The sequence below is a fragment of the Apis laboriosa genome, unplaced genomic scaffold, assembly GCF_014066325.1.
Source record: "Apis laboriosa isolate Shangri-la unplaced genomic scaffold, ASM1406632v1 scaffold46_cov150, whole genome shotgun sequence".
In the NCBI taxonomy this organism is placed as follows: Eukaryota; Metazoa; Arthropoda; class Insecta; order Hymenoptera; family Apidae; genus Apis; species Apis laboriosa.
The window spans coordinates 1410427-1422926 of record NW_025223399.1 but is presented as its reverse complement, the minus strand read 5'-3'; the positions used below and the strand labels follow the sequence as shown (position 1 = coordinate 1422926).

The window sequence follows — 12500 nt, the reverse complement described above, 5'->3', positions numbered from 1 at the left end:
TTTGCCAAATTCTTTTCCTCTTTCTCTCGCTGCTTTGTCTTCTCTCCCATGCTTCACTCTTACTCTTTACCTTTTTCTCTTTCTTGCTTCCGCTTTCGCTTTCAATCGGCTTCCTCTCACTTTGTGCGTGTTTTCTACCTTCTCTTTTCTATCCAACGCAACACGTTTGCACGTTGCTTGATTCTCTTGCTCTCTTTTATTGTTCGCTTTTATTCTTATCCTCCCTCCTATTTTCTTTCTTTCTCCTCTCCCTTCCCCCATCTCTTAATCGACTGTTTGTACACGTTTTGCTCATTCGCTCGTTCGACTTGATCCATCTCTTAAGAAGTACAAGTACTATACGTAATATTCTTTTTCATTGTACAATGCTACAATAGTCAAAATATTATATTTTTAAATTATTTCCTTATTTTTATATTTCATTTACATACTTAATAATATTTCTTTTATATATTATAAATATTCATATTATAAATAGCAGTTATATTAAAAAATTAGATACATTAATTACTTGATTTTATTGAGATTTTATTTTGTTAGCAATGACAATTAGAAATGAACAAAATTTATGACAATAAAATGAATCTGTTTTATGATTTTGTATTTTACGAGTATACGAAGAATACATAGTGTATTTATTGTTAATTCTTATAAGTTATTTGGAAATTATTATTTATATATTATTAATATTTAATATAATCTATATATTATTAAATTATTATATATATATATATTTAAATAATGTCGATTGATCGGAATAATATGAAATTTAATCGTAATTCATCAAAATTCAAAGTACCTGCTATTTGCATAAAAAAATCTTTCAAAAAATGTTCCATGGATAAACTCGACTGAAAAGTTTTTAGAAAAGTTTCAACACAAAAAAAAGAATAAGAAGTTTTAGAAGAAGGAAATAAAAAACAAGCAAGAATACGAAACCGGTGATGGTGACTTTATATTGATTCACTAAGATAAGACGATACAACACGAGTTGGAATCAGAGTTGTTAGATTTTATGGCGCGTGATATTGAATTTAAATTTTATTTGATTATCATGGAATCGGGGGTTGTAGAGCTCATATGATTTTCTAAATGACGCTTGATGATTATCGCGCGCAACAATACATTTTGCTAAATTTCGCAACAAATGAACCGAATATTTAGTAGCTGTATGTATTCTATCATTTTGAATTTAAATAAAGAAATAAATCATTTCCTGTCAAAATTGATTACTTTTTAATTTTGATTTTTTTCAAAAATTTCATCAAGATTTTTTTCAAATTGATATAATATAGACTATATAAAATTGATAGGAAAATTAATTTATCTTGCTAATTTTGAATTTGAATTGAGAATTTTTTAACAATATAGATTTGAAATTTATAATTTTTGCTACTTTTAAAATGAATCGAAATTTATATTTATGTTTTGAAAATATTTTTATTTCAAAATTCATTTATCGAATTAAATTGCATTTTTTTTCTTTTTTTTTTATTTTGAATATAAGAGATTTAAAAATATTCATATAATATTTATCATTATTTTAGATTGAAAACTAATTTTACAAATTTGAAAATTATAAACAAATTTTTGATGTAAAAAAAAATCGATGATATAAAAATTAAAAAAAAAATTTAATCATATTTTATGCATTTCTTTTTTAATTTTAGTTACAAAATGAATTTGTTTTTATTAAAATAAAATTTTTGAAATCAACGAATGATAAACTGTTAAAAAATTTGTAATGCAGCCAATATTTGATTTTTGATTTTTGGAAAGAGAAATTTGGAAAGAGAGTTTGTAAAAATTCACATAAAATTCACACATTCACAATTATCAATTTTGTAAAATTAATTTTTCAATGTAAAAAAATATGTATACGTTGAATCATTTAACTATATTATATTAAAATATAATATATTAAAATTTGTTTTTTTATGAAAATTAGAAAAAATTTCCAACAGGATTTAAAGTTCATTCATTTATGAATTTGTAATTTTTCACAGCCGAATATAGTAAAAAAGAAATAGTATTTCTTTTTTATTTGTGTTCACGATCTTCTCATATTTACAACTAGTTACGATTTACTCTAGCATGCTTTATTGAATAAAATTATGAAACGAATTTTTTGAAAATGAATAATTTGATATTAAGGATTTAATATCATAAGATGTTTAAGATAGTACATTAAGATGTATAAGATACTACATTAAGAGGAGGATACATATCATATATCGATTATATTTTAATTATAATTATAATATATTTTAAATAATAATTTAGAAAAACTTTATTGTTGTCAGATTTAGAGAAAATAAATCTTAATTTCTTCAATTTTTGCAAAAAATGCAAACTTTAATGAACAACCAATATTACTTTCAATCAATCAATTAATTATTGTTAAAAATTAGCACATTTTTAATAAAATAATTATATATAATTATATATAATTATAATAAAATAATTATATATATACATATATATATATATATATATATATATATATATCTTATAAAGACGTATACATGTATATCTATTAAAATTAGTTTTTATTTTTAATAATTGCAAGTAATTCTTTTTTAATATAGCGTAGAATTTCTATTTTATATATATATATATATATATATATATATATATATATAATATAATATATTTAACAATTTTGAAAAATTTAAATTTCTATAATTTTCATCTTCCTAGAAATAATGATTAATGAAATATTTATCAATAAATCGGTAAGGCTTTTCTGCTGGAAATTAATCCAAACATAATATGATATTATAATGAAAATTTGATACATTCATCTAGAATATTTAAATTAATCAGATATTGAATAAAAACATTCGTTTAGATTAATTTTTATGGAAAGAATCTCAGAAATATATTGATATCATTTTTAGAAATTATTATTATAAAATTATTATTATAAAAATTCAAGTTTAGGAAATTAAATATTTTACATGTCATCTTTTCGAAAATAAAGTCTCTTATACTTTTTTTTTACTTTCGTTATATCATCCACATTGTTTTATCAATTTTAGATGGAATTCGAAATATTGAATGATGATATAATAATAAGTTTGGATTATTTTAATTTGAATGAAACATGGAATTTAAAGGAATGCTATTGTACTCATTAAAGTACAATAAGTTTATGTAAGTATATGCCAGTTTTATTCAAGGATTATTAAAGAAGAAACTTTTCATTTTCTTTTTTCATCTTCTTTTGTTGATCGATTAATTATCATTTTTTCAAATCGATGATTATTACAAATCAAACAATTGAACAAAATTGAAAGTAGAAATTTTAATTATTTTTTTTCTTCATCATGACACAAATATCACAATTCAAGGATAAAGATGAGCGAGATGAAAAAAGAAGTCCGCGTATAATGATTCTAATTTTCCGTTGTTTGCCGATAAATATGTCAAGTATAAATATTCATGATTCTTGCCAGCATTAATACCGATAATTAGCTGCATTGCGCGATTACGCGGGCTCGTTAGAAAGATACAAACTGTTTCTCATCCGCGTCAAGGGCAATTCGTACTCGATTTTCTCCATTTATAATCAACTATTCTATTTCGTTTGTTTTTCTTCTTTCTTCTTTTTTTTTTCTATTTCTCTTTATTTGTTCTTTGTGTATTATAATAATCACGTTTAAATTAAATAATCGTGTTTGAATCTTTGCCGATATATAAGTACTTGAACAACGAGTATTAAATCGTTTCGAGCATGACAATTTATTCGTAATACAGATAAAAAGAATAACAAAGAATTATTTAAATTCATGCTCTTAAAAAACTATAAATGTTACAATATAAGAATATAAATTTTAATTTCCGTTTTAATTTATTCTATTATATAATATAATTTATATATTATATTATATATTATATAATATATAATATATAATTATATAATATAATTTATTCTTTTTATCAATTTTATTGAATTTTAACAAGATGAGTTTTAATATAATTTTATCGTTCTGATTTTCGAAAATGCGATTAATGGTAGGAGAGACCATATCATTACGGAAATGTGTGTGTATGTGCGTGTGTGTGTATTAAATAGAACATGTGTATTATATTGAAGAAATGATTAAAATTGTAGCCAAGAAGCCAAAAATATCGGAGTCTCAGGATGAGGATCGAGAAAAGAAATCGAATCGAAATTTGCTCTTATTCAAAAAAAAAAGTTACTCTTTCTAGAATTACTCTCGAGAATAACTCTTAAGAATATTCGAAAATTAAGAATATTAAGAATATTTGAAATTTGGGACATAGTTGGTTCGAATCGGATCGATTTCTATAGTTTTCTAGAAAATTTCGGGATTCTCTAGAATTTTAAGGAGGCAAATATTTTGGGATCATATTCTACAACAACAAAATTAAAAGAACAATTCCGTCATTATTATCATGGAAAATTTTCAGGGATCCTAATAATTTCGAAACATAATAATATTTTTGGGAATTTTAAATCCCGATCCAATATTTTTGCATAAATGATAAGAAATTATTAGCCAGCATTTATCCAATATTTATAAAATATTGCAAACATATTTTTAAATGATTTTGCGACGACACAAAATGTTATTATTATATTATTAAAATTTTAAAAAATATTGTAATTGAAATGTTGATTTTCATTAAAATTTTTCATAAATAAATACGATGTATAAATTACAATCACTATGATAAAATAATATCATATATTTAATCTAGTTCGAAAAATAAACTCATATAATCAAATTAGTGAATTTAAATTATTTTGTATTTTTTAAAAGTATACAGTTTAAATTTGGAAACTTGAATTTTGATAATTATGTAATCGTTACCTCGAATTTATATTACTTATAATAATCAAATATAATATACTTATAATAATTTTCGGATTATGATTAAAAATGGATCTGATATGAGAAGTAAAAATATAATTATATATATATATAATATAATATATAATATATATATATATATATAAACTATATAATTATATATAATTATATAGTTTGCGACGTAACTATGACAAATGAAAACATTTTGCAAATTTCAGAGCTTTAATCTACGAGAGAAAGTTATACGATTTTAAAGGTCGAAAAGATGTGTCTTGAATCAGTTGCGTTCTCTTTCGATGCTCGCGTTTCATGTGGTCAGATCATATATGAATGTATGTACATATACGGTTGCCAGTATCGATACTTTTACTTTTACTTTCATTTTTTCGGATTTCAACGACACGATGCTTTGCAAACAAGTCAACTTGGAAGAAGGCTAAAAATCTCTCTCTCTCTCTCTCTCTCTCTCTCTCTCTCTCTCTCTCTCTCTCTCTCTCGAGTGCGCGCGCTCCCTCCTTCTTTCCTTCCCTCCTTCCTTTTCTCTTTCTCTTTATAAACAGATTCATCTTGTTCCTCGAATTTTCTATTGAACAGAATTCTAAAATCGGGCAAATAGAATTGAATTTATTTCGATTTCAAATGAAATCGATCATCTTACGATCTCTAAAGCCGATAAAAAAACAATCATTCTATGATTCGCTCTTTCTTCGTCGATTAAATGCGATCTTTATCATTTTCGTAGCGAATAAAGAAGAAAACATTGGTAATCATATTTTATTTTAAAAAGTATTTTTTTCTGAGAAATATTGCGAATGGCATCGCGTTTCTCCTCTCTTTCTCTAGTAAAGATAAAATATTAGTCCGGTGAATAAAAATATACGTAAGTCGGCTGCGATTTTTACTTTTATTGTACTGTTTTGACTTGAATAACCAAGGAAAATGGATTGTCACAGTTTTCTCGAATTTCCGTAAGCGTAGCGACGCGTGGCCGGCACGAATCGCGATCCCTCGATCAATAGAGACTATTGGCTCTTTCGATATGTCCTTCTCGACATGGACCTCGAAAACATCTACCTGCAGCGTCAAAATTCACTTGTTTGCTTGTCGGAGGGTTGGGTCGTCTATTTACACGCACAATAAATCACGATTATCCATTCGATCAAGGACACACATAAGAGATTCAAGAGGTACCAACTTTCTTATCTTCTCAATTTCTTCTTATACTCTGATAAAGATCTGTTATCTTCTTTCGTATACATTTCGTATACAAAATGATTTTCGAAAAAAAATGACGCGTGCTTAGAGCAAAGTGCAAAATATATAATAGTAAGTGTTTGTAAACTGTTTGCAAATATAACGTAAAATGTGATATCTGAAGACTGAGTTGGAATTTAAATGTGATACCATTTCAAAAAATTTTTTCAATATTCAAGATTGTGTTTTCGATACATCGATGTTTTACATACTCTTTAAATACTCTATTATCTTATTTGCGAAACTATCCTCGTGCGTATATTTTGAATGGAATCGATGTGTAATATCAGTTTAGTAATCTCGTTTAATTTTTTCTCCTCTGTTCTTTTGATTGTATATCATTGATTTTAATTTAAAACACATTAAATATATTATACATTATTAAATATAATTATAGTCAAAATGGATAGTGAAAAATATCCTTAAAGACATAAAGGCTTTTATAGTGGCAAGATATACAGAGATATTTAATTTTCATTATAATATCGTCTAATTAAAATTAAGCAATTATCAAAATCAAATATATAGAATAGCTATCAGACTATCAGAAGTTAATAAATAATCCAATCTTTATACACGCGAATAATATTTTATTTGTTTTCTTTATATTATGTGAAAAAAATTTCATAATCTTAGTTTCATTTCTTAGATTCATTTTCTTTTTTCAATACTGTTCTGTAAGTTTGGTAAGGTAAGTTTGGTATGGTATAATCGTTCAACAATAGAGACACGCGACTCTTTTCACTTTCTTCGTCTTTCTTATTTCTGCTTCATTCCATGAGACGATGTTCGGATTCGCTTTTCATTTACCTTCGCTCACTCGTTTCTCCGTGACGTCTAATATTCTTGATTTATTTATTGCTTGCTTGACCGAGGGTACACACCAATTTCTTTTTATTTCTGTTGTTCGCATTGAAACAACCATTGACATTGTTGTCCCAACTCTCACTGGGAGCGAAGAAAATTCGCTTTCGTTGCTTTTCTACGAAAATTTATGGCTCGTCCATCCGTCTTTCTATGTATCAATAATAGAAAACCATATAATTACTTCTTTTCATAACAAAATGACAATAATTATATATGCATGCTATTATGATTATGTTTGAAAAAATATGGATTAACATTGCAACATGATCATGACTGAATTTATAATAATAGTCAGATTAATAATAAGATTATATGCTAATAAGCAAATAATAAAATAAATCTGATATAGCGATGATATGAATCATTAACGATCTTTTTTGATAGAGAAGAAACTGTGTACCAATCCGAGTCGATCTTCATATGAACTTTACGTTATTTTTTAATGTGTACCAATTCAATAGCGTTTACTAATATGTTTCATCGCATGTACGTTATTCTATTATATGTATACATATACGTATACACTCCCACGCCATGTTAAGGCGATGGGCCGTTTCTCCTTCACGGCGGTCGCTATTGAATCGCTTGACCCACTTTGATAAACTCGCATTGGAATAACTCAATAACACCAAGTCGAGCCAACAATAATAATTATTAGGGGAGAATGGTGGGATCGAAAGTAACACTTAGATTTTGAAATTCGATAACTTAAAAATTATTATATTTATGATATAAATTTTTATTTACTAATCTTAACAACAAATTTTACCTCTTATTATATATCTTATTGAGTTCTTAAGTACATTAAAATCATTATTTAAATATTATATTATATTAAATGTTATATATATTTATCCGTTGGAAAATATCTCGCTTTACATTTCTAATGTATCAATAACATATTTTTTTATCGATTTATTGAGAATAAATATAATTATGCGTAACGCATTTATATAATTACATAATGTTGTAAATGCAAAGCGATATGTGTTTGTAAATATGCGCTTATACTACATCTATGTGCGAATCGACTTTGAAAAGTAGATCATACATAGATGTGTAAGTATATCTCATATCGCCAAATTGTTTCTTCTAACTTGTGGCGCCCTCCCAATGATATCTAAAAGCTTGTCTAAAGGATATAAGTATTGCTAGCCATTCTACCAGACGCATGCGCCCAACGTTTAAAGGGGTCGGGTATTAAAATGTTTAAAAACGTTCGATTTATTCAGCCATGCGCATTATTACAAACTAACATAATCATTTTAAAAGAGTGAAACAAATTCTATTAATTTTTCGCTTACATATTATAGATATTGTTTCTTAGATTTATGATCATTTTCCTTCTTTTAGACGCTTTTTTTGGATAGTGATAATTTTTTTCCAAGTGAAATTATTTTTACATCTTTATAAGAGAAACATGAATTTAATGGTTCTTATAAATACAATATTTTATTTTATAAATATTATTATAATTAATTAGTATTATAATTAATTAGTAATTTTATAAGTATCAAGAAATCAAATTATTTATTAAATGATTAAATAATTAATAAATTTTTTATTAATCAAATAAATTTGATCTTGATCTAATCAATTCGTTTTTTTGAATTTTCACAAGTACTTTTCTTGGTCTAATTCATTGGATTTTATTTATTTAGAATGCGATACTTGATCATTTGATTAATTTTCAAATATAATTAAGAATCATTGAATCGAGGTGCATTTTATAATGCTCGCGTTTGCCGTGCCATGGCGTTAGTCTTGTTTCGATTACTTGCTAAATTTAGCACCCAAGTAATATTTCTCTGGAACTTTTGCTTATGTGTATGTGCGTGGGCGCGCGCGCGCATATAATATAATAATGAAAAAATGTGTATCTATACTTTGTTTTTTTGTTTACTTTAATTTAAGAATAAAAAATAGAAAGAACAATTCTTAGCGTTTCGCCATTGTGTTACACGAATTTTGTGATCGAAGCATCGAAATTGAAGATTTTATCGTAAGATCGTAAGATATTAATTTTTTAATCGATTAAGTTTTTATCGATCATTATGCTAATTGCGCTAATGCTAATTGCGTCTGATCATTTCTTTATTTTATATCCTATATAATTTTTTCTTTTCCTTATATTCCTGGCAATTCGACAACTTGTCTATAATTTCGTTAATTTTTGATTGTTCGTTTAAATATTCGTTCGTATGTTTCTCGTACCAGTTATGATGAATTCGATTGAGTAATACTGACGCGCCGTGGCGAGGCATGAGGAGTGACGCCACGGGACATGGTCTGTGGTTTTTAATACGCGTCCTACTTTCTGCTATCTTTCCCGGCATCCATGCGAGCAAGCGAATAGGAAATGAATGAGTGAGATAGCATGATCACGCGTGCATCATTCATTCCCATGTCTCTCGTCCCGCATATCACTCTCTCTATCACTCATCATTCCTTTCCAAATTATATGATGCTTGGTATATTTGCAATTAAAAAGGATAATATGAAGAAGACTTCCTCTCTCTTCTTTTCTTCTTCCGCGTAATCTTTTCTTTTCTCGCTTCTCATGGTTCTGCTGTTTATGATTTTGCTATCATATATTTCTTTTCTCTTTTTTCCTTCTTTTCATCTTTTCTTTTTTTTTTTTTTTTTTGTTTACTTTATGCTCTCGAGAGAAATCGTACGAGAGAAGCATTATATCGTGATATTAAATAATGTATACACGGTACAGAATCAAAAATAGGAGGATGCGAATATAGGGAAGGGGAAGAGGAGACAAACTTATCGAGGTCGTGGTGAAAAAAGGAGATGGAGAGCGAAAGCGCGAGATAATATACGACGCACGCGGCATAGCGAGTTGCACACAGTTAGAAGGACTGAAATTGAAAGTGGTCGTCCCACTAGCCCACTGACCTGATTACCCATTGACAATGACACGAATCCTTGTCTCTCCCACCGGGCTACTATCCCTCCTGTCCTCCTTCCCTACTCCCACCCTCTACGTCCTACTCCCTCGATTGCGTGTAAGTATACGTGGACGCAGCAGCACCTCTCCTGCGCGTACAGCGCAGGCGTCTTCTCACGTAATAGTGCGAATCTAACGAGGATGCGAAGCTTTTTATCTTCGAATTTATTATTTTCATTTCTCATATATTTATCATTATCGATGAAATGTGATGCATATAAACATCCAAAATACTGTCGGAAATAAAGATCTGAATATATCATAGAAATTTTGATTTCATAAAAAAAGATTTCATAAAAAAGTCCGAATATTATATTATATAATATAATTCATTTTTTTAAAATATTTTTTCTTTTTATTCTTCTTCTTTTATTTCCTTTTTATTTTTTCTTATTTTTATTTATAAAATTATAAACATAAATGTTATGTTCAAATAGCTCTTATTTAGATGTTTTTTTTAGTAGTACTAGTAGTAGTATTAATAATAACAACAACAACAACAACAACAACAACAACAACAACAACAATAATAATAATATCCTATAAAGAGACAATGATAAAAAGAAAAGATTTTTAGATTCTTTGAATAGATTTCGGTGCTAATTTAAAAAATGAAATATAATAAAAATAGAATAGGGAAGAAAAAAAAAATTAAAATAAGATAAATTTTACAAATATGGTTAGGCAACATTCGATTGATATATTGATAAAAAATTATATTGGTAAAAAGAGGAATGAGTTTATTTTTTTTTCACGAAAAAAATTCAACGTAACTAGATAAATCTGATAAGGAGATAGTTAGAAATTTGTAAAAATGTAGTCTGGTTTTTTTTTAACATCTGTAGATTTCTCAAGCTTGATTGCATATATATTTTGGTTTTTACAATTTTCTTCTTCGCATTCGTTTACAAAAGAAACGAACAATATGCGTTACAATAATTATCGCTTGAATTCGCTTTTAATATGTTCCAATAACTTTCTAATGATTTATACAAGCAAATCGCGATGTCTACGTGAAAAGATTCCTAACGGAGTGTATATTCGTTTTGTCGCGAGTAATTTCCACACAATCCTTATAAAATAGAAAACAATTTAAATACGATCTAGTCTCATTGAGATGCATGCCAGCTAATTCTCGAATTCACTATCATTTGGTCATGGTCCATGACTAAATTGTATTATATATCCTCTTCAGTTTATGTTAATTTATTTCTTTTTCTTGTGATCGATTTCAATTCATCTTTTTCTTTTCTCCCACGCGATTAAGATAAAAAGCGTCTTCCCTTAAAAACATCCTACGCTTACCGAGCTCATATTAAGTCTCGTTCATTTACGCTTAATTTTCTCGATCCGTTTCTTGCCAGACTCGTATCATATCTTGGAAAAATATTCACGTTGATAATAATTAAAGGTTACAAAAATTTTTCTTCAAGGTTTAAATGTTTTCTTCAATACTTGTTATTTATATTTATTGAAAAATCCTTCATCATTATTCATTAATTTATATAATTACTACGTATTACAATTAATTTAATGCATTGAATACCATCATTGAAATGACTAGCAAATCAATATCAGATTTATTAAATTAATATCATCATGAGGAATTGATTGAATCGTTTAAATTTTATAAATTGTCATTCGAGTTACTTTTAACTTTTAACGTTGTATATATATAGATACGATACAAGATTTATTTAAAACTTTATTTTAAAACTAATTTTTATTTTTTAACAATGTTGAACAACGAGTTAAGTTAACTTTTTGAATAATATAAACTTAATCTTTTTTAATATTAAAAAATTTATCTTTTTTAATATATTAACGAGAGATGAATTCGTTAATATTAGAAAAGATAAGTATTTTATATTTTTTAAAAATTAATTATTAAAAACATATTTTTAAATATTAATTTATATTTAATATATTGGAAAATATTTTAAAATATTTGAAAAAACAATATAAATCTACATATATGTAGAAGAAATTTATTCTTGCATTGAAAAGGACCTAAAATGTATATATATTATGGAGAGAAAAGAAAGAACGAAATAGTAATAGAATAATATCAAATCTATCAAATTAATGAAAAATTCCTGGACCTGGGAACATGCAACAATTATACAGTTCTGTTCGATTGCGAGCGTTATAAATAACTCACGTAGCCGGAGCACGTGTTAATTAAGGCCTGTTGAAAACAAGTAAGGGGGCCCAGATATGTCTCTGGCGACTTGTTTCGTGACTCGGCCCAGGCCTTCTCCTTTCGGCGCAGAGGAGGCGGTTTCAATAGGCTTTCGCAATCTTTTTCCCAACCAGACCGGCTCGAAAACACGTATACACGCGCTCTCACGTATCTTTCGCTTTGGCGCTACGTGTATAGTTGGCCATCTGACTGGCTGTGTGGCTAGCCTCACAGTTGCTGAACGTTTCTCGCACCCGCCTACTTTCGCTAGTTTACGTAAGAAATGTATACGTATTACTTGGTTAGCTAATGTACCTCGCGACACGGTATCTAAGAATTTTAGATCTCTTTTTTTATTCTCTCCCTCTCTCTCTCTCTCTCTCTCTCTCTCTCTCTC

At 27.2% G+C, this 12500-nt stretch overlaps 1 protein-coding gene across 2 annotated transcripts in view; it reads left to right on the top strand.

Moving 5' to 3' along the window:
* Positions 1–12500, top strand: part of LOC122716500 (cell wall integrity and stress response component 1-like) — a 47711-nt gene that overhangs the window by 2351 nt on the left and 32860 nt on the right. The window lies entirely within an intron of this gene.